We start from the raw sequence: 13,042 nt of genomic DNA on the forward strand, positions 1-13,042 counted from the left end.
CCGGGAATCCAGGGATAATACCATCCGTTCTCTGGCTCTGATAGCCCGAGTCAATGCGACCAAATCTCCACTTTGCCTTCTTTCGGTTGATGCAGAAAAGGCGTTCGACCATGTTGATTGGACTTTTCTAAGTGAATCTTTGAAGGCCTTTGGTATAGGCCCTAACATGATGTGTAGAATTCTTGCTCTTTATCACAATCCCACAGCTCAAGTCCGAGTCAATGGCTCTCTTTCTGGCCCTCTCCAGATACACAAGGTACAAGGCAGAAATGCCCACTTTCCCCCCTGCTGTACGTCATGGTCATGGAATTCCTGGCTAGGGCCCTTAGAGCTAATGAGTCCATCAAGGGCCTTCAGATAGGGGATTTGGAGTCCAAAATTGCGATTTATGCAGATGACTTGCTAGTTTATTGTTCTGACCCAATAGTTAGCTTTCCCAATATTTTAAAGGAGTTCTCGGCTTTCGGCGATCTCAGCAACTTTAAGGTCAACCTCCACAAATCTGTGATACTTAACATCACGCTACCATCTAACTTAGTTCATACATTACAGGACTCATTCCCCTTTCAATGGTCACCCAGATACATTTCCTACCTTGGAATAGCTATCCCCTCCAAGATTTCTGATCTCTTCCCTCTAAATTTTAAACCACTGTTAAAAGAAATAAAAAAGGATCTGATGGCTTGGAGGAACCTTCCGTTATCATGGTTTGGGAGAATTCACACACTAAAAATGAATGTTCTTCCGAGGATAATGTATTTCTTCCGCACTATTCCTATCCCTCTACCGTGCGGTTTCTTCCGGGCCATTAGAACATTGTTCCTGAAGTTTATATGGGCAGGCTCTGCCCCCAGACTAGGTTGGCACCATTTAATCCGGCATAAGTCGGGGGGTGGCGTAGGGGTCCCAGACCTTCAAAAATACCATAGAGCGGCAATTCTATCTTATGTGTTGGATTGGTTTCATTGCGGGCTATCCAAACGTTGGATTCAGTTTGAGAGGAAAGAGGTGGGTTTTCCTACCCAGAATTTGCTTTGGATACCTAAGGCTAAAAGACCCCTGCGCCTCCCCCCGATAACGTCAGGTATACTGCAAGTGTGGGACAGGATAGCTGTTTCTTTAGGTCTCTCCTCGTTCCCTGGGCCCATGACCCCCATATTTAACAACCCTGATTTCCCATTGGGAGTAAGAAGGCGTACTTTACTAGGCCTTCGGAGTGAGGAAAACACGCGGGTGTCTCAGCTTATTGTGAACAAAGCCATTTGCCCATTGGATTCTTTCTTAGAGGGTCATTCCCAGGGTGCCTGGTTTAGCTATTCTAGCTTGACAAACTTTATTTCTAAGTTGGGCCCCATTGAAACACTTGCCAGGGATCTCACTCCTTTTGAATCCCTTTGTCTACAATCTTCACCACCCACACATTTAGTGTCTCTGGTCTACGGGCTGCTTCAGGAGGGAGGAGAGCCTCCTTCTTCCTTGCCTTATGTGAGAGCGTGGGAGAGGGAGTTGGGTAAATCCTTCTCCAATGAACAATGGGGGAAGGCATTCGCTTTATCACATAAATCATCCATTAGCTGCAACTTACAAGAGAAGAATTTTAAGATCATGTCTAGGTGGTATAGGACTCCTGATCTTTTGCACTCCTTTTACCCGTCCTGTCCGAGTACCTGCTGGCGATGTGAGCAAGAGACAGGTACCATGGCCCATACATGGTGGCACTGTAGTCGGTTAACTCCCTTTTGGAAGACATTAAATGATCTATATGACTGAGTTAGCGGCACCACTACACAATAGTCTCTGGAAGGGGCCTTGCTTTCTATACTCCCTGGTTCTATAGCTACCCTGAAAAAGGGCCTATTATGTTTTGTTGTGCAGGCCGCTCGCTTGGTCATACCTAGATTTTGGAAGACTACTAACACTCCACACTTTAAGGATTGGATCAATACCTTTGAAAAAATCCATAGAATGGAGGAGCTCATGGCAGAGGATGAGGAGAATGTTGCTAAATACCTCAAAGTTTGGTCCCCTTGGATTCTATACAAGGATTCCTGTGACTACCAGTCGTGGTTGCGGAGTTTAGATGCCACTTTATAATCTATTTCTGTTTTTTGTCAGCGCAATTATGCCCCCCTTCCCCTTCTTTCCCTTGTCTATGTCTTGTCATTTGTCTTTTTCTATGTCAGGTATCCTCCAGGGATGTGATCTTTTATTTCTGGATGGTTTGGTCCACCTTCTTCCTGACTGTTTTACTGATGCATCTCATCCACGCTGGTATATGCTTATATGTTATATAAGTGTTGTTTGTTGCTTTTTCAGGATTTCAATGATACTGCACTGTACTATTTGTACCTGTTTCTATTTGGTTATTTGACATTTTTATGTTTGATATCCTCTTGGGCTGAGATCCTATATATCTGGTTGGTATTGACCGCCATCTACTGTATCTGATTGCCCTTCTGATGTATCTCACCCATGATGTGTACATGTTTATATATTGTATCAGTGTCGTTTAATGCTTTTCTTGATTTCCATGATTTTGCAATGTACCATTGGTGCCTTTTTCTATTTTGCTCTTTAATAAAAGATATTTAACATTAATTTTTAAGTTCAGAATGTTATGTATTTAGTTTTTTATTTGGCATTAATGGCAGCCAAGCTAAACCCAGGGGGGTCCAGAGAGGGTCTCACCCAGCTTTCACTCTCCCTGCCACTGTTCCTGCCTCTTCCTTCGCCACTGTCACTACCTTTGTCCCTTTCTCAGCCTTAGATCTGCCCCCCCACCCCCCATCAGCCTCCTATCAGACCTCCCAGCCTACATCAGCCTCAGATAAGATTTCCATCAGACCTCCCAGCCTCAGATCAGACCCCCATCAGACCCTCCCTATCCTCAGATGAGCCCCTAATCGCACACCCCCAGCCTCATATCAGAAACCCATCAGACCCCCCAGTCTCAGATCAGACCCCCAAGCCTCAGATCAGACCCCCCAGCCTCATATCAGACCCCAGCCTCAGATCAGACCCTCCCCAGCCTTAGATCAGCCCCCCCATCAGACCCTCTGCAGCCTCAGATCAGACCCTCCATTAGCTTCAGATCAGCCCCTATCAGACCTCCAACATCCAATCAGACATCAGATCAGATGTTTAACAAATAAATGAATAAACTTCCCTCTCCAGCTCCGGACACTTGGCAGATTCACTTACCCTCCCTGTTCTTCTTCCCGCCGCACTTTACTGTGACCTGACAGGTCATAGTGCGTGTCTACGTGCACTACTTCCCAACATTGTATGTGTCAGGACAAAAAGCGGGGCCAGAAGAAGAAGGTGAGGACAGCCAGTGCAGTGCTGTTCTCATCTTCTTGTGCCTCCCGCATGCTAATGACCGCTTCCATAATGGAAGCCTTCATTAGCATTTTCATTAAGTTCTGGCAGGGGGCCGGGGGACACATGAGATGATCTCGCTGGCCGTATGAAGTTTCCCACCCCTGGTGTAATGGATGGAGCTAGATACTGCAGCACCACAGGAATCTAACTCCCCTCAATATTTTATTGATGACCTATCCTAGAGATACGTTGTACAGGGGGAGCCTGCAAACCACATAAAAGAATACAGTACAGTTAAATCCAGTGACTCACCGGTGATGTCTTTTCTGACTGAAGTTGTTCACTTTCCTTTTCGTCTCCATCTGATCCAGACTACCATGAAGACTTCTCCTGACAGTGACTCGTCTCTCCTTGTCTCACCAGTACTCTCATGTATCTTCTACCCTCTACACAAACTGCCATTGGTGCCTTAGCTATAGTTACCACAAAAATAATAGTGCCAAATAGACAGTACTCAGATGGTAGCAGTTCCCCACTCAGTAATGTACCGCAGTAATGCACTGCAGTACAGGCACTCATTAGTGTACCTTTCATGGTAGCAGCCAGAGGCTGTACAGCATAATACAGTGCTGTACAGCCTCAGTGCAGGGCTGATCGAGGTCTGTGAAAGACCCGACAGCTCCTGCACTCTCCCGGCCCCGGCGGTCACATGACCGCCGGGTCGGAACAGGAAGCGCATAGCACTGTTTACAGCGCTCTGTATACAGCGATCTAGAAGGCAGGGACACCTGGGAACTGTCCCTGCCTTCTCTCTGGGTTGCCCTGCTGTCACTGACAGCGGGCAACCCGCTCTGCAGCTGCACGATTAGCGTGCAGCTGCGATCTCTAAATGGACGTTCCAGAACGTCCATTCAGAGTTAAACATCCACCCATAGAACATTTATGTCCTATGGGTGGATGTGAGGTGGTTAAGCATGCCTTTAATGTGCAATTTCAACACAGTGGGCTTGTGCCCCGGATGTTTTCAGACCCTAGCAACACCCCTTCAGACCTTTATTGTGTACATTTTTCACTGCATTATTATTGTATTGTAACATCACTGTGTACATCACTCATTTATTAGGGGTACAGAAAGGGCAATCTGTCACAAAGACCGTGATCGCCGCACAGTGGCGCTAGAGTTCGACACATCGCGGATCAGGTTGACAGATTACTGGGAGGGGCTGGAGAAGATCCAGCGGTCATGGTCCATATCGGAACCAATGACAAAGTTAGATGTAGGTGGAGAGTCCTTAAAAATTATTTTAGGGATTTAGGTCAAAAGCTTAGGGCAAGGACCTCAAAAGTAGTGTTTTCCAAAATACTGCCTGTACCACGAGCCACACAAGAAAGGCAGCGGGAGATTAGGGAGGTTAACAAGTGGCTCAAGAACTGGTGTAGGAAGGAGGGGTTTGGGTTCCTGGAGAACTGGGCCGACTTCTCTATCAGCTACAGGCTCTATCGTTGGGATAGGCTGCACCTCAATAGGGAAGGGGCAGTTGTGTTGGGGGAGAAGATGGCTGGAAGGTTGGAGGAGTGTTTAAATTAGGGACTGGGGGAGGGTAATTACGTTATAGGATGGGAAGATAGTGCAGATAGAGACCTGGAGCAAGGTAGTGGGACTGGGGGAGGAATGGAAGGAGGGACTAGAATAGTTCAGAAGGAAAGGTGTAGGGTAAAAAATATACATAAACCTCTTAATTGTATGTATACTTATGCCAGAAGCCTGACTAATAAAACTGGGGAACTGGAATAAGTGATGTGTGAGGAGGACTATGACATAGTGGGAATAACTGAGACATGGCTGGATGATAGCTATGACTGGGCAGTTAAGTGAGGGACATGAACATGTGGAGTCACTGTGGGTAGAAATACATGGAGGCAAAAGTAATAATAAATTACTAATAGGAGTTTTTTTTATAAACCACCTAATATACCAGAGTCCACAGAAAATCTACTACTAAACGAGATAGACGAGGTGGCAAATCATAATGGGGTGGTTATTATGGGGGACTTCAACTACCCAGATATAGACTGGGATACTGAAAGCTGTACATCTCATAAAGGAAACAGGTTCTTGGCAATAACCAAAGACAATTATCTTTCCCAACTGGTTTAGAACCCGACTAGAGGGACGGCCATACTGGACTTAGTATTATCCAATAGGCCTGACAGAACAACAGATGTGCAGGTTGGGGGACACCTGGGAAATAGTGACCATAAAGTAATAACCTTCCAATTATCCTTCAGACGAGCGTTTATACAGGGAGGTACAAAAATACCAAACTTCAAAAAAGCTAAATTTAGCCAACTAAAAGAGACCATAGGCGCAACTACTGGGACAAAGTCCTCAAAAATAAAAATACCGCCACAAAATTGGATATTTTTAACCACCTCAGCCCCCAGTGCTTAAACACCCTGAAAGACCAGGCCACTTTTTACACTTCTGACCTACACTACTTTCACCGTTTATTGCTCGGTCATGCAACTTACCACCCAAATGAATTTTACCTCCTTTTCTTCTCACTAATAGAGCTTTCATTTGGTGGTATTTCATTGCTGCTGACATTTTTACTTTTTTTGTTATTAATCGAAATTTAACGATTTTTTTGCAAAAAAATGCCATTTTTCACTTTCAGTTGTAAAATTTTGCAAAAAAAACGAGATCCATATATAAATTTTGCTCTAAATTTATTGTTCTACATGTCTTTGATAAAAAAAAAATGTTTGGGTAAAAAAAAAAAATGGTTTGGGTAAAAGTTATAGCGTTTACAAACTATGGTACAAAAATGTGAATTTCCGCTTTTTGAAGCAGCTCTGACTTTCTGAGCACCTGTCATGTTTCCTGAGGTTCTACAATGCCCAGACAGTACAAACACCCCACAAATGACCCCATTTCGGAAAGTACACACCCTAAGGTATTCGCTGATGGGCATAGTGAGTTCATAGAACTTTTTATTTTTTGTCACAAGTTAGCGGAAAATGATGATTTTTTATTTTTTTTCTTACAAAGTCTCATATTCCACTAACTTGTGACAAAAAATAAAAAGTTCTATGAACTCACTATGCCCATCACGAAATACCTTGGGGTCTCTTCTTTCCAAAATGGGGTCACTTGTGGGGTAGTTATACTGCCCTGGCATTCTAGGGGCCCAAATGTGTGGTAAGGAGTTTGAAATCAAATTCTGTAAAAACTGACCAGTGAAATCCGAAAGGTGCTCTTTGTAATATGGGCCCCTTTGCCCACCTAGGCTGCAAAAAAGTGTCACACATCTGGTATCTCCGTACTCAGGAGAAGTTGGGGAATGTTTTTTGGGGTGTCATTTTACATATACCCATGCTGGGTGAGAGAAATATCTTGGCAAAAGACAACTTTTCCCATTTTTTTATACAAAGTTGGCATTTGACCAAGATATTTATCTCACCCAGCATGGGTATATATAAAAAGACACCCCAAAACAAACAACATTCCTCAACTTCTCCTGAATACAGAGATACCACATGTGTGACACTTTTTTGCAGCCTAGGTGGGCAAAGGGGCCCATATTCCAAAGAGCACCTTTTGGATTTCACTGGTCAGTTTTTACAGAATTTGATTTCAAACTCCTTACCACACATTTGGGCCCCTAGAATGCCAGGGCAGTATAACTACCCCACAAGTGACCCCATTTTGGAAAGAAGAGACCCCAAGGTATTCGCTGATGGGCATAGTGAGTTCATGGAAGTTTTTATTTTTTGTCACAAGTTAGTGGAATATGAGACTTTGTATGAAAAAAAAAAAAATCATAATTTTCCACTAACTTGTGACAAAAAAAAAAAATTCTAGGAACTCGTCATGCCCCTCACGGAATACCTTGGGGTGTCTTCTTTCCAAAATGGGGTCACTTGTGGGGTAGTTATACTGCCCTGGCATTCTAGGGGCCCAAATGTGTGGTAAGGAGTTTGAAATCAAATTCTGTAAAAAATGACCAGTGAAATCCGAAAGGTGCTCTTTGGAATATGGGCCCCTTTGCCCACCTAGGCTGCAAAAAAGTGTCACACATCTGGTATCTCTGTATTCAGGAGAAGTTGAGGAATGTGTTTTGGGGTGTCTTTTTACATATACCCATGCTGGGTGAGATAAATATCTTGGTCAAATGCCAACTTTGTATAAAAAAATGGGAAAAGTTGTCTTTTGCCAAGATATTTCTCTCACCCAGCATGGGTATATGTAAAATGACACCCCAAAACACATTCCCCAAATTCTCCTGAGTACGGAGATACCAGATGTGTGACACTTTTTTGCAGCCTAGGTGGGCAAAGGGGCCCATATTCCAAAGAGCACCTTTCGGATTTCACTGGTCAGTTTTTACAGAATTTGATTTCAAACTCCTTACCACACATTTGGGCCCCTAGAATGCCAGGGCAGTATAACTACCCCACAAGTGACCCCATTTTGGAAAGAAGAGACCCCAAGGTATTCGCTGATGGGCATAGTGAGTTCATGGAAGTTTTTATTTTTTGTCACAAGTTAGTGGAATATGAGACTTTGTATGAAAAAAAATCAAAAAAAAAAAAATCATCATTTTCCACTAACTTGTGACAAAAAATAAAAAATTCTAGGAACTTGCCATGCCCCTCACGGAATACCTTGGGGTGTCTTCTTTCCAAAATGGGGTCACTTGTGGGGTAGTTATACTGCCCTGGCATTTTCCAGGGGCCCTAATGTGTGGTAAGTAGGTAAATGACCTGTGAAATCCAAAAGGTGCTCTTTGGAATGTGGGCCCCTTTGCCCACCTAGGCTGCAAAAAAGTGTCACACATGTGGTATCGCCGTATTCAGGAGAAGTTGGGGAATGTGTTTTGTGGTGTCATTTTACATATACCCATGCTGGGTGAGAGAAATATCTTGGCAAAAGACAACTTTTCCCATTTTTTTTATACAAAGTTGGCATTTGACCAAGATATTTATCTCACCCAGCATGGGTATATGTAAAATGACACCCCAAAACATATTCCCCAACTTCTCCTGAATACGGAGATACCACATGTGTGACACTTTTTTGCAGCCTAGGTGGGCAAAGGTGCCCAAATTCCTTTTAGGAGGGCATTTTTAGACATTTGGATACCAGACTTCTTCTCACGCTTTGGGGCCCCTAAAATGCCAGGGCAGTATAAATACCCCACATGTGACCCCATTTTGGAAAGAAGACACCCCAAGGTATTCAATGAGGGGCATGGCGAGTTCATAGAAAAAAAAAACTTTGGCACAAGTTAGCGGAAATTGATTTTTTTGATTTTGTTCTCACAAAGTCTCCCTTTCCGCTAACTTGGGACAAAAATTTCAATCTTTCATGGACTCAATATGCCCCTCAGCGAATACCTTGGGGTGTCTTCTTTCCAAAATGGTGTTATTTGTGGGGTGTTTGTACTGCCCTGGCATTTGAGGGTCTCCGCAATCATTACATGTATGCCCAGCATTAGGAGTTTCTGCTATTCTCCTTATATTGAGCATACAGGTAATGAGATTTTTTTTTTCCGTTCAGCCTCTGGGCTGAAAGAAAAAAATGAACGGCACAGATTTCTTCATTCGCATCGATCAATGTGGATGAAAAAATCTCTGCCAAAAAAAGAAAAAGGAGGGGAAAGGCGTCTGCCAGGACATAGGAGCTCCGCCCAACATCCATACCCACTTAGCTCGTATGCCCTGGCAAACAATGATTTCTCCATTCACATCAATCGATGTGGATGACTAAATCATTGCCGGGAATTTTTTTTTATATATATACAAAGTGTTTGCCAAAGTATATGAACACCGCCACCTCCTCAGCTCATATGCCTCGGCAAACGTATCTTTTACTGCAGAGGAGAAATCTCGTCTTGCAGCGCCGCATACACCGACTTGCGTGTAATCTGACAGCAGCGCAATGCTTCTGTCCGAATGCACATCAGTGCTGCAGCTAGTCGATCGGTTGGTCCACCTGAAAGGTAAAAAAAAAAAAAAAAAAACAGGCCGCAACGCAATAACTTTATTAACTTTAGAACAGAACATATTAACTTTTTTTTAACTTTTTTAACTTTTTTACTTACCGGTAATTTTTTTTTTGTTTCGTTTTTTTTACCTTTATAGAACAAACCTCTCCTTCCCCATGGGACAATGTGCAAAGCTCAAATCGCCCAAAGATGTGGCAAAGTACGTTATGCACTTTATCCCAGGTGAAAGGAGAGGTTTGCAGCAGCTGTGAGTAAAAGGGCCATAATAGCCCTGTGTGCCTGTCCTGTGAGATGCAATCCCTATGCTAGGTGTACCTGTGTGTGGTACTTCCGGAAACACTCACCAAAGCATAGGGCAGGGTGGTCAGGACAGTCAGGACAGAAATAGCGGGTGTCACGCCTTATTCCACTCCTGCTACAGACACGACATCTTTTTCGGGGTGACGGTTGGGTTGAGGTACCAGCAACGACACTGGGGAAATGTCGCTCATGTAGACGGCTAACTACACTGGTGGATGGGGCCACGGAACCTCCTGGGTAAAGGAGGTTCTCGATGATCTCTTCCTGGAATTTGAGGAAGGATCCTGTTCTCCCAGCCTTACTGTAGAGAACAAAACTATTATACAGCGCCAATTGAATTAAATATACAGACACCCTTCTTATACCAGCGTCTGGTTCTGCGGGAAACTAATTACGGAGACAACATCTGGTCATTAAAGTCCACCCCTCCCATGAGCGCATTATAGTCGTGGACACAGAGGGGCTTTTCAATGACACGGGTTGCTCGCTCAATTTGGATTGTCGTGTCTGCGTGAATGGAGGAGAGCATGTAAACGTCACGCTTGTCTCTCCATTTCACCGCGAGCAGTTCTTCGTTACACAAGGCAGCCCTCTCCCCCCTTGCAAGACGGGTGGTTACAAGCCGTTGGTGAAAGCCCACGCGACTAGTTCGCGCGGTGCCACAGGCGCAAATCCGTTCTAGAAACAAATGCCTAAAGAGGGCCACACTTGTGTAAAAATTGTCCACATAAAGATGGTACCCCTTGCCGAATAAGGGTGACACCAAGTCCCAGACTGTCTTCCCACTGCTCCCCAGGTAGTCAGGGCAACCGACCGGCTCCAGGGTCTGATCTTTTCCCTCATAGATCCGAAATTTGTGGGTATAGCCTGTGGCCCTTTCACAGAGCTTATACAATTTGACCCCATACCGGGCACGCTTGCTTGGGATGTATTGTTTGAAGCCAAGGCGCCCGGTAAAATGTATTAGGGACTCGTCTACGCAGATGTTTTGCTCGGGGGTATACAAATCTGCAAATTTCTGGTTGAAATGGTCTATGAGGGGCCGAATTTTGTGGAGCCGGTCAAAAGCTGGGTGGCCTCTGGGACGGGAGGTGGTGTTGTCGCTAAAATGCAGGAAACGGAGGATGGCCTCAAATCGTGACCTGGACATAGCAGCAGAGAACATGGGCATGTGATGAATCGGGTTCGTGGACCAATATGACCGCAATTCATGCTTTTTTGTCAGGCCCATGTTGAGGAGAAGGCCCAAAAAAAATTTAAGTTCGGAAACTTGGACTGGTTTCCACCGGAAAGGCTGGGCATAAAAGCTTCCCGGGTTGGCGGATATAAATTGTGTGGCATACCGGTTTGTCTCTGCCACGACTAAGTCCAAGAGCTCCGCAGTCAAGAACAGCTCAAAAAATCCCAGGGCCGAACCGATTTGAGCCGTCTCAACCCGAACTCCAGACTGGGCGGTGAAAGGGGGAACTAATGGTGCGGCTGAAGTTGGTGACTGCCAATCAGGGTTTGCCAGCACCTCAGGGATACTAGGGGCTCTACGGGCCTGTCTGTGCGGTGGCTGCGACGGGGTAACTACTGCACGTGCCACCGTACCAGCTTCAACTGCCCTTCTGGTGCTCGCCACGTCACCATGTTGTACGGCAGTGCTGGTACTAGGTCCAGGGAGGGCTGCGCTGCTGGTGTATGCCTCACCACGTGATCCGGCAGCGACAGCCCCACTCTGCTGCTCTTGAAGCGGATCCTGCATAACCTGTGGTCTAGCGACACGGGGCCGGGTACGCCTGGTGCTGCCAGGGACCTCAACCTCCTCGTCCGAACTTTGGGTCAGAGAGCCACTGCTTTCTACAGGTTCATATTCTGACCCGCTAGATTCGTCAGATGAGGGTTCCCACTCCTCATCCGACTGGGTCAGAATCCTGTAGGCCTCTTCAGAAGAATACCCCCTGTTTGACATTTTGGACTACTAAATTTAGGGGTATTCCCTGAGACTACCCAAGAAAAAAAGCAAGCCTGTCTTACAAAGGGGAGGCTAGCGAAGTACCGGAGGCCGCTGCGGTTGATAAAAAATATCAAAACTGATTTTTTTATCGCCGCAGTGTGTGTAAAATGAATGTGCAGTGATCAAAAAATATATATTTTTTGTCACTGCGGTGGGGCGGGCGTGGGTGAATGCACGTGTGGGCGACCGATCAGGCCTGATCGGGCAAACACTGCGTTTTGGGTGGAGGGCGAGCTAAGGTGACACTAATACTATTATAGATCTGACCGTGATCAGTTTTGATCACTTACAGATACTATAAAAGTACAAATGCTGATTAGCGATACGCTAAACAGCGAATAAGTGACTGCGGTGCGGTGGGCTGGGCGCTAACTCACGCTAAACTACCTAACCAAGGGGCCTAAACTATCCCTAAAACCTAACAGCCAATACTAGTGAAAAAAAAAAAGTGACAGTTTACACTGATCACTTTTTTTCCTTTCAATAGTGATTGACAGGGGCGATCAAAGGGGTGATCAAAGGGTTAATTGGGGTGCAGGGGGGTGATCTGGGGCTAAGGTGTAGTGTTTGGTGTACTCACAGTTCAGTCTGCTCCTCTGCTGGATCCAACCGACGAAAAGGACCAGCAGAGGAGCAGACAAGCCATATAACAGATCATATTTACTAATATGATCTGTTATATGACTTTTGATTGGATTTTTTGAAAATCGCCAGCCTGCCAGCCAATGATCGTTGCTGGCAGGCTGGTGACGAACTTGTTCTTTTAATTTTGCCGGCCCGCGATGCGCATGCGCGTGCCGGCTTTGAGCGAAATCTCGCGTCTCGCGAGATGACGCGTATATGCGTGATTGTACGCAGCGCTGCCACCTCCGGAACGCGAATCTGCGTTAGGCGGTCCGGAGGTGGTTAAAGCATTCTAAAATCTAATTGTGAGAGCTACATACCTTATAGGAATAAATGGTAAAGAAACAAGTAGAAACCAATGTGGATAAATAGAACTGTAAAGAAAGCAATAAATGACAAAAAGAAAGCATTTAAATCACTATAACAGGAGGGTAGCCAGGAAGCACTGAATAACTATAAGAAAAAAATAGAATATGTAAAAAGTAAACAAAAGCCGCCAAACTAGAGACCGAGAGATTAATTGCCAAAGAGAGTAAAACTAACCCTAAAATGTTATTCAATTATAAAAATGGTAAAAAGTATAAATCTGAAGGTGTCGGCCCTCTACAGAGTAATGAGAGTGGAGTTGCAGAGAGCGACGAGGAGAAAGCAAAGCTATGAAATTTATTTTTCTCCACTGTATTCACTGAGGAAAATAAACTGTCAGATGAAATGCAGAATGTAAAAGTAAATTCCCCATTAAAAGTGCCCTGTCTGACCCAGGAAGAAGTACAACAGCGACTTAAAA

This window comes from Bufo bufo, chromosome 10, assembly GCF_905171765.1.
Source record: "Bufo bufo chromosome 10, aBufBuf1.1, whole genome shotgun sequence".
In the NCBI taxonomy this organism is placed as follows: Eukaryota; Metazoa; Chordata; class Amphibia; order Anura; family Bufonidae; genus Bufo; species Bufo bufo.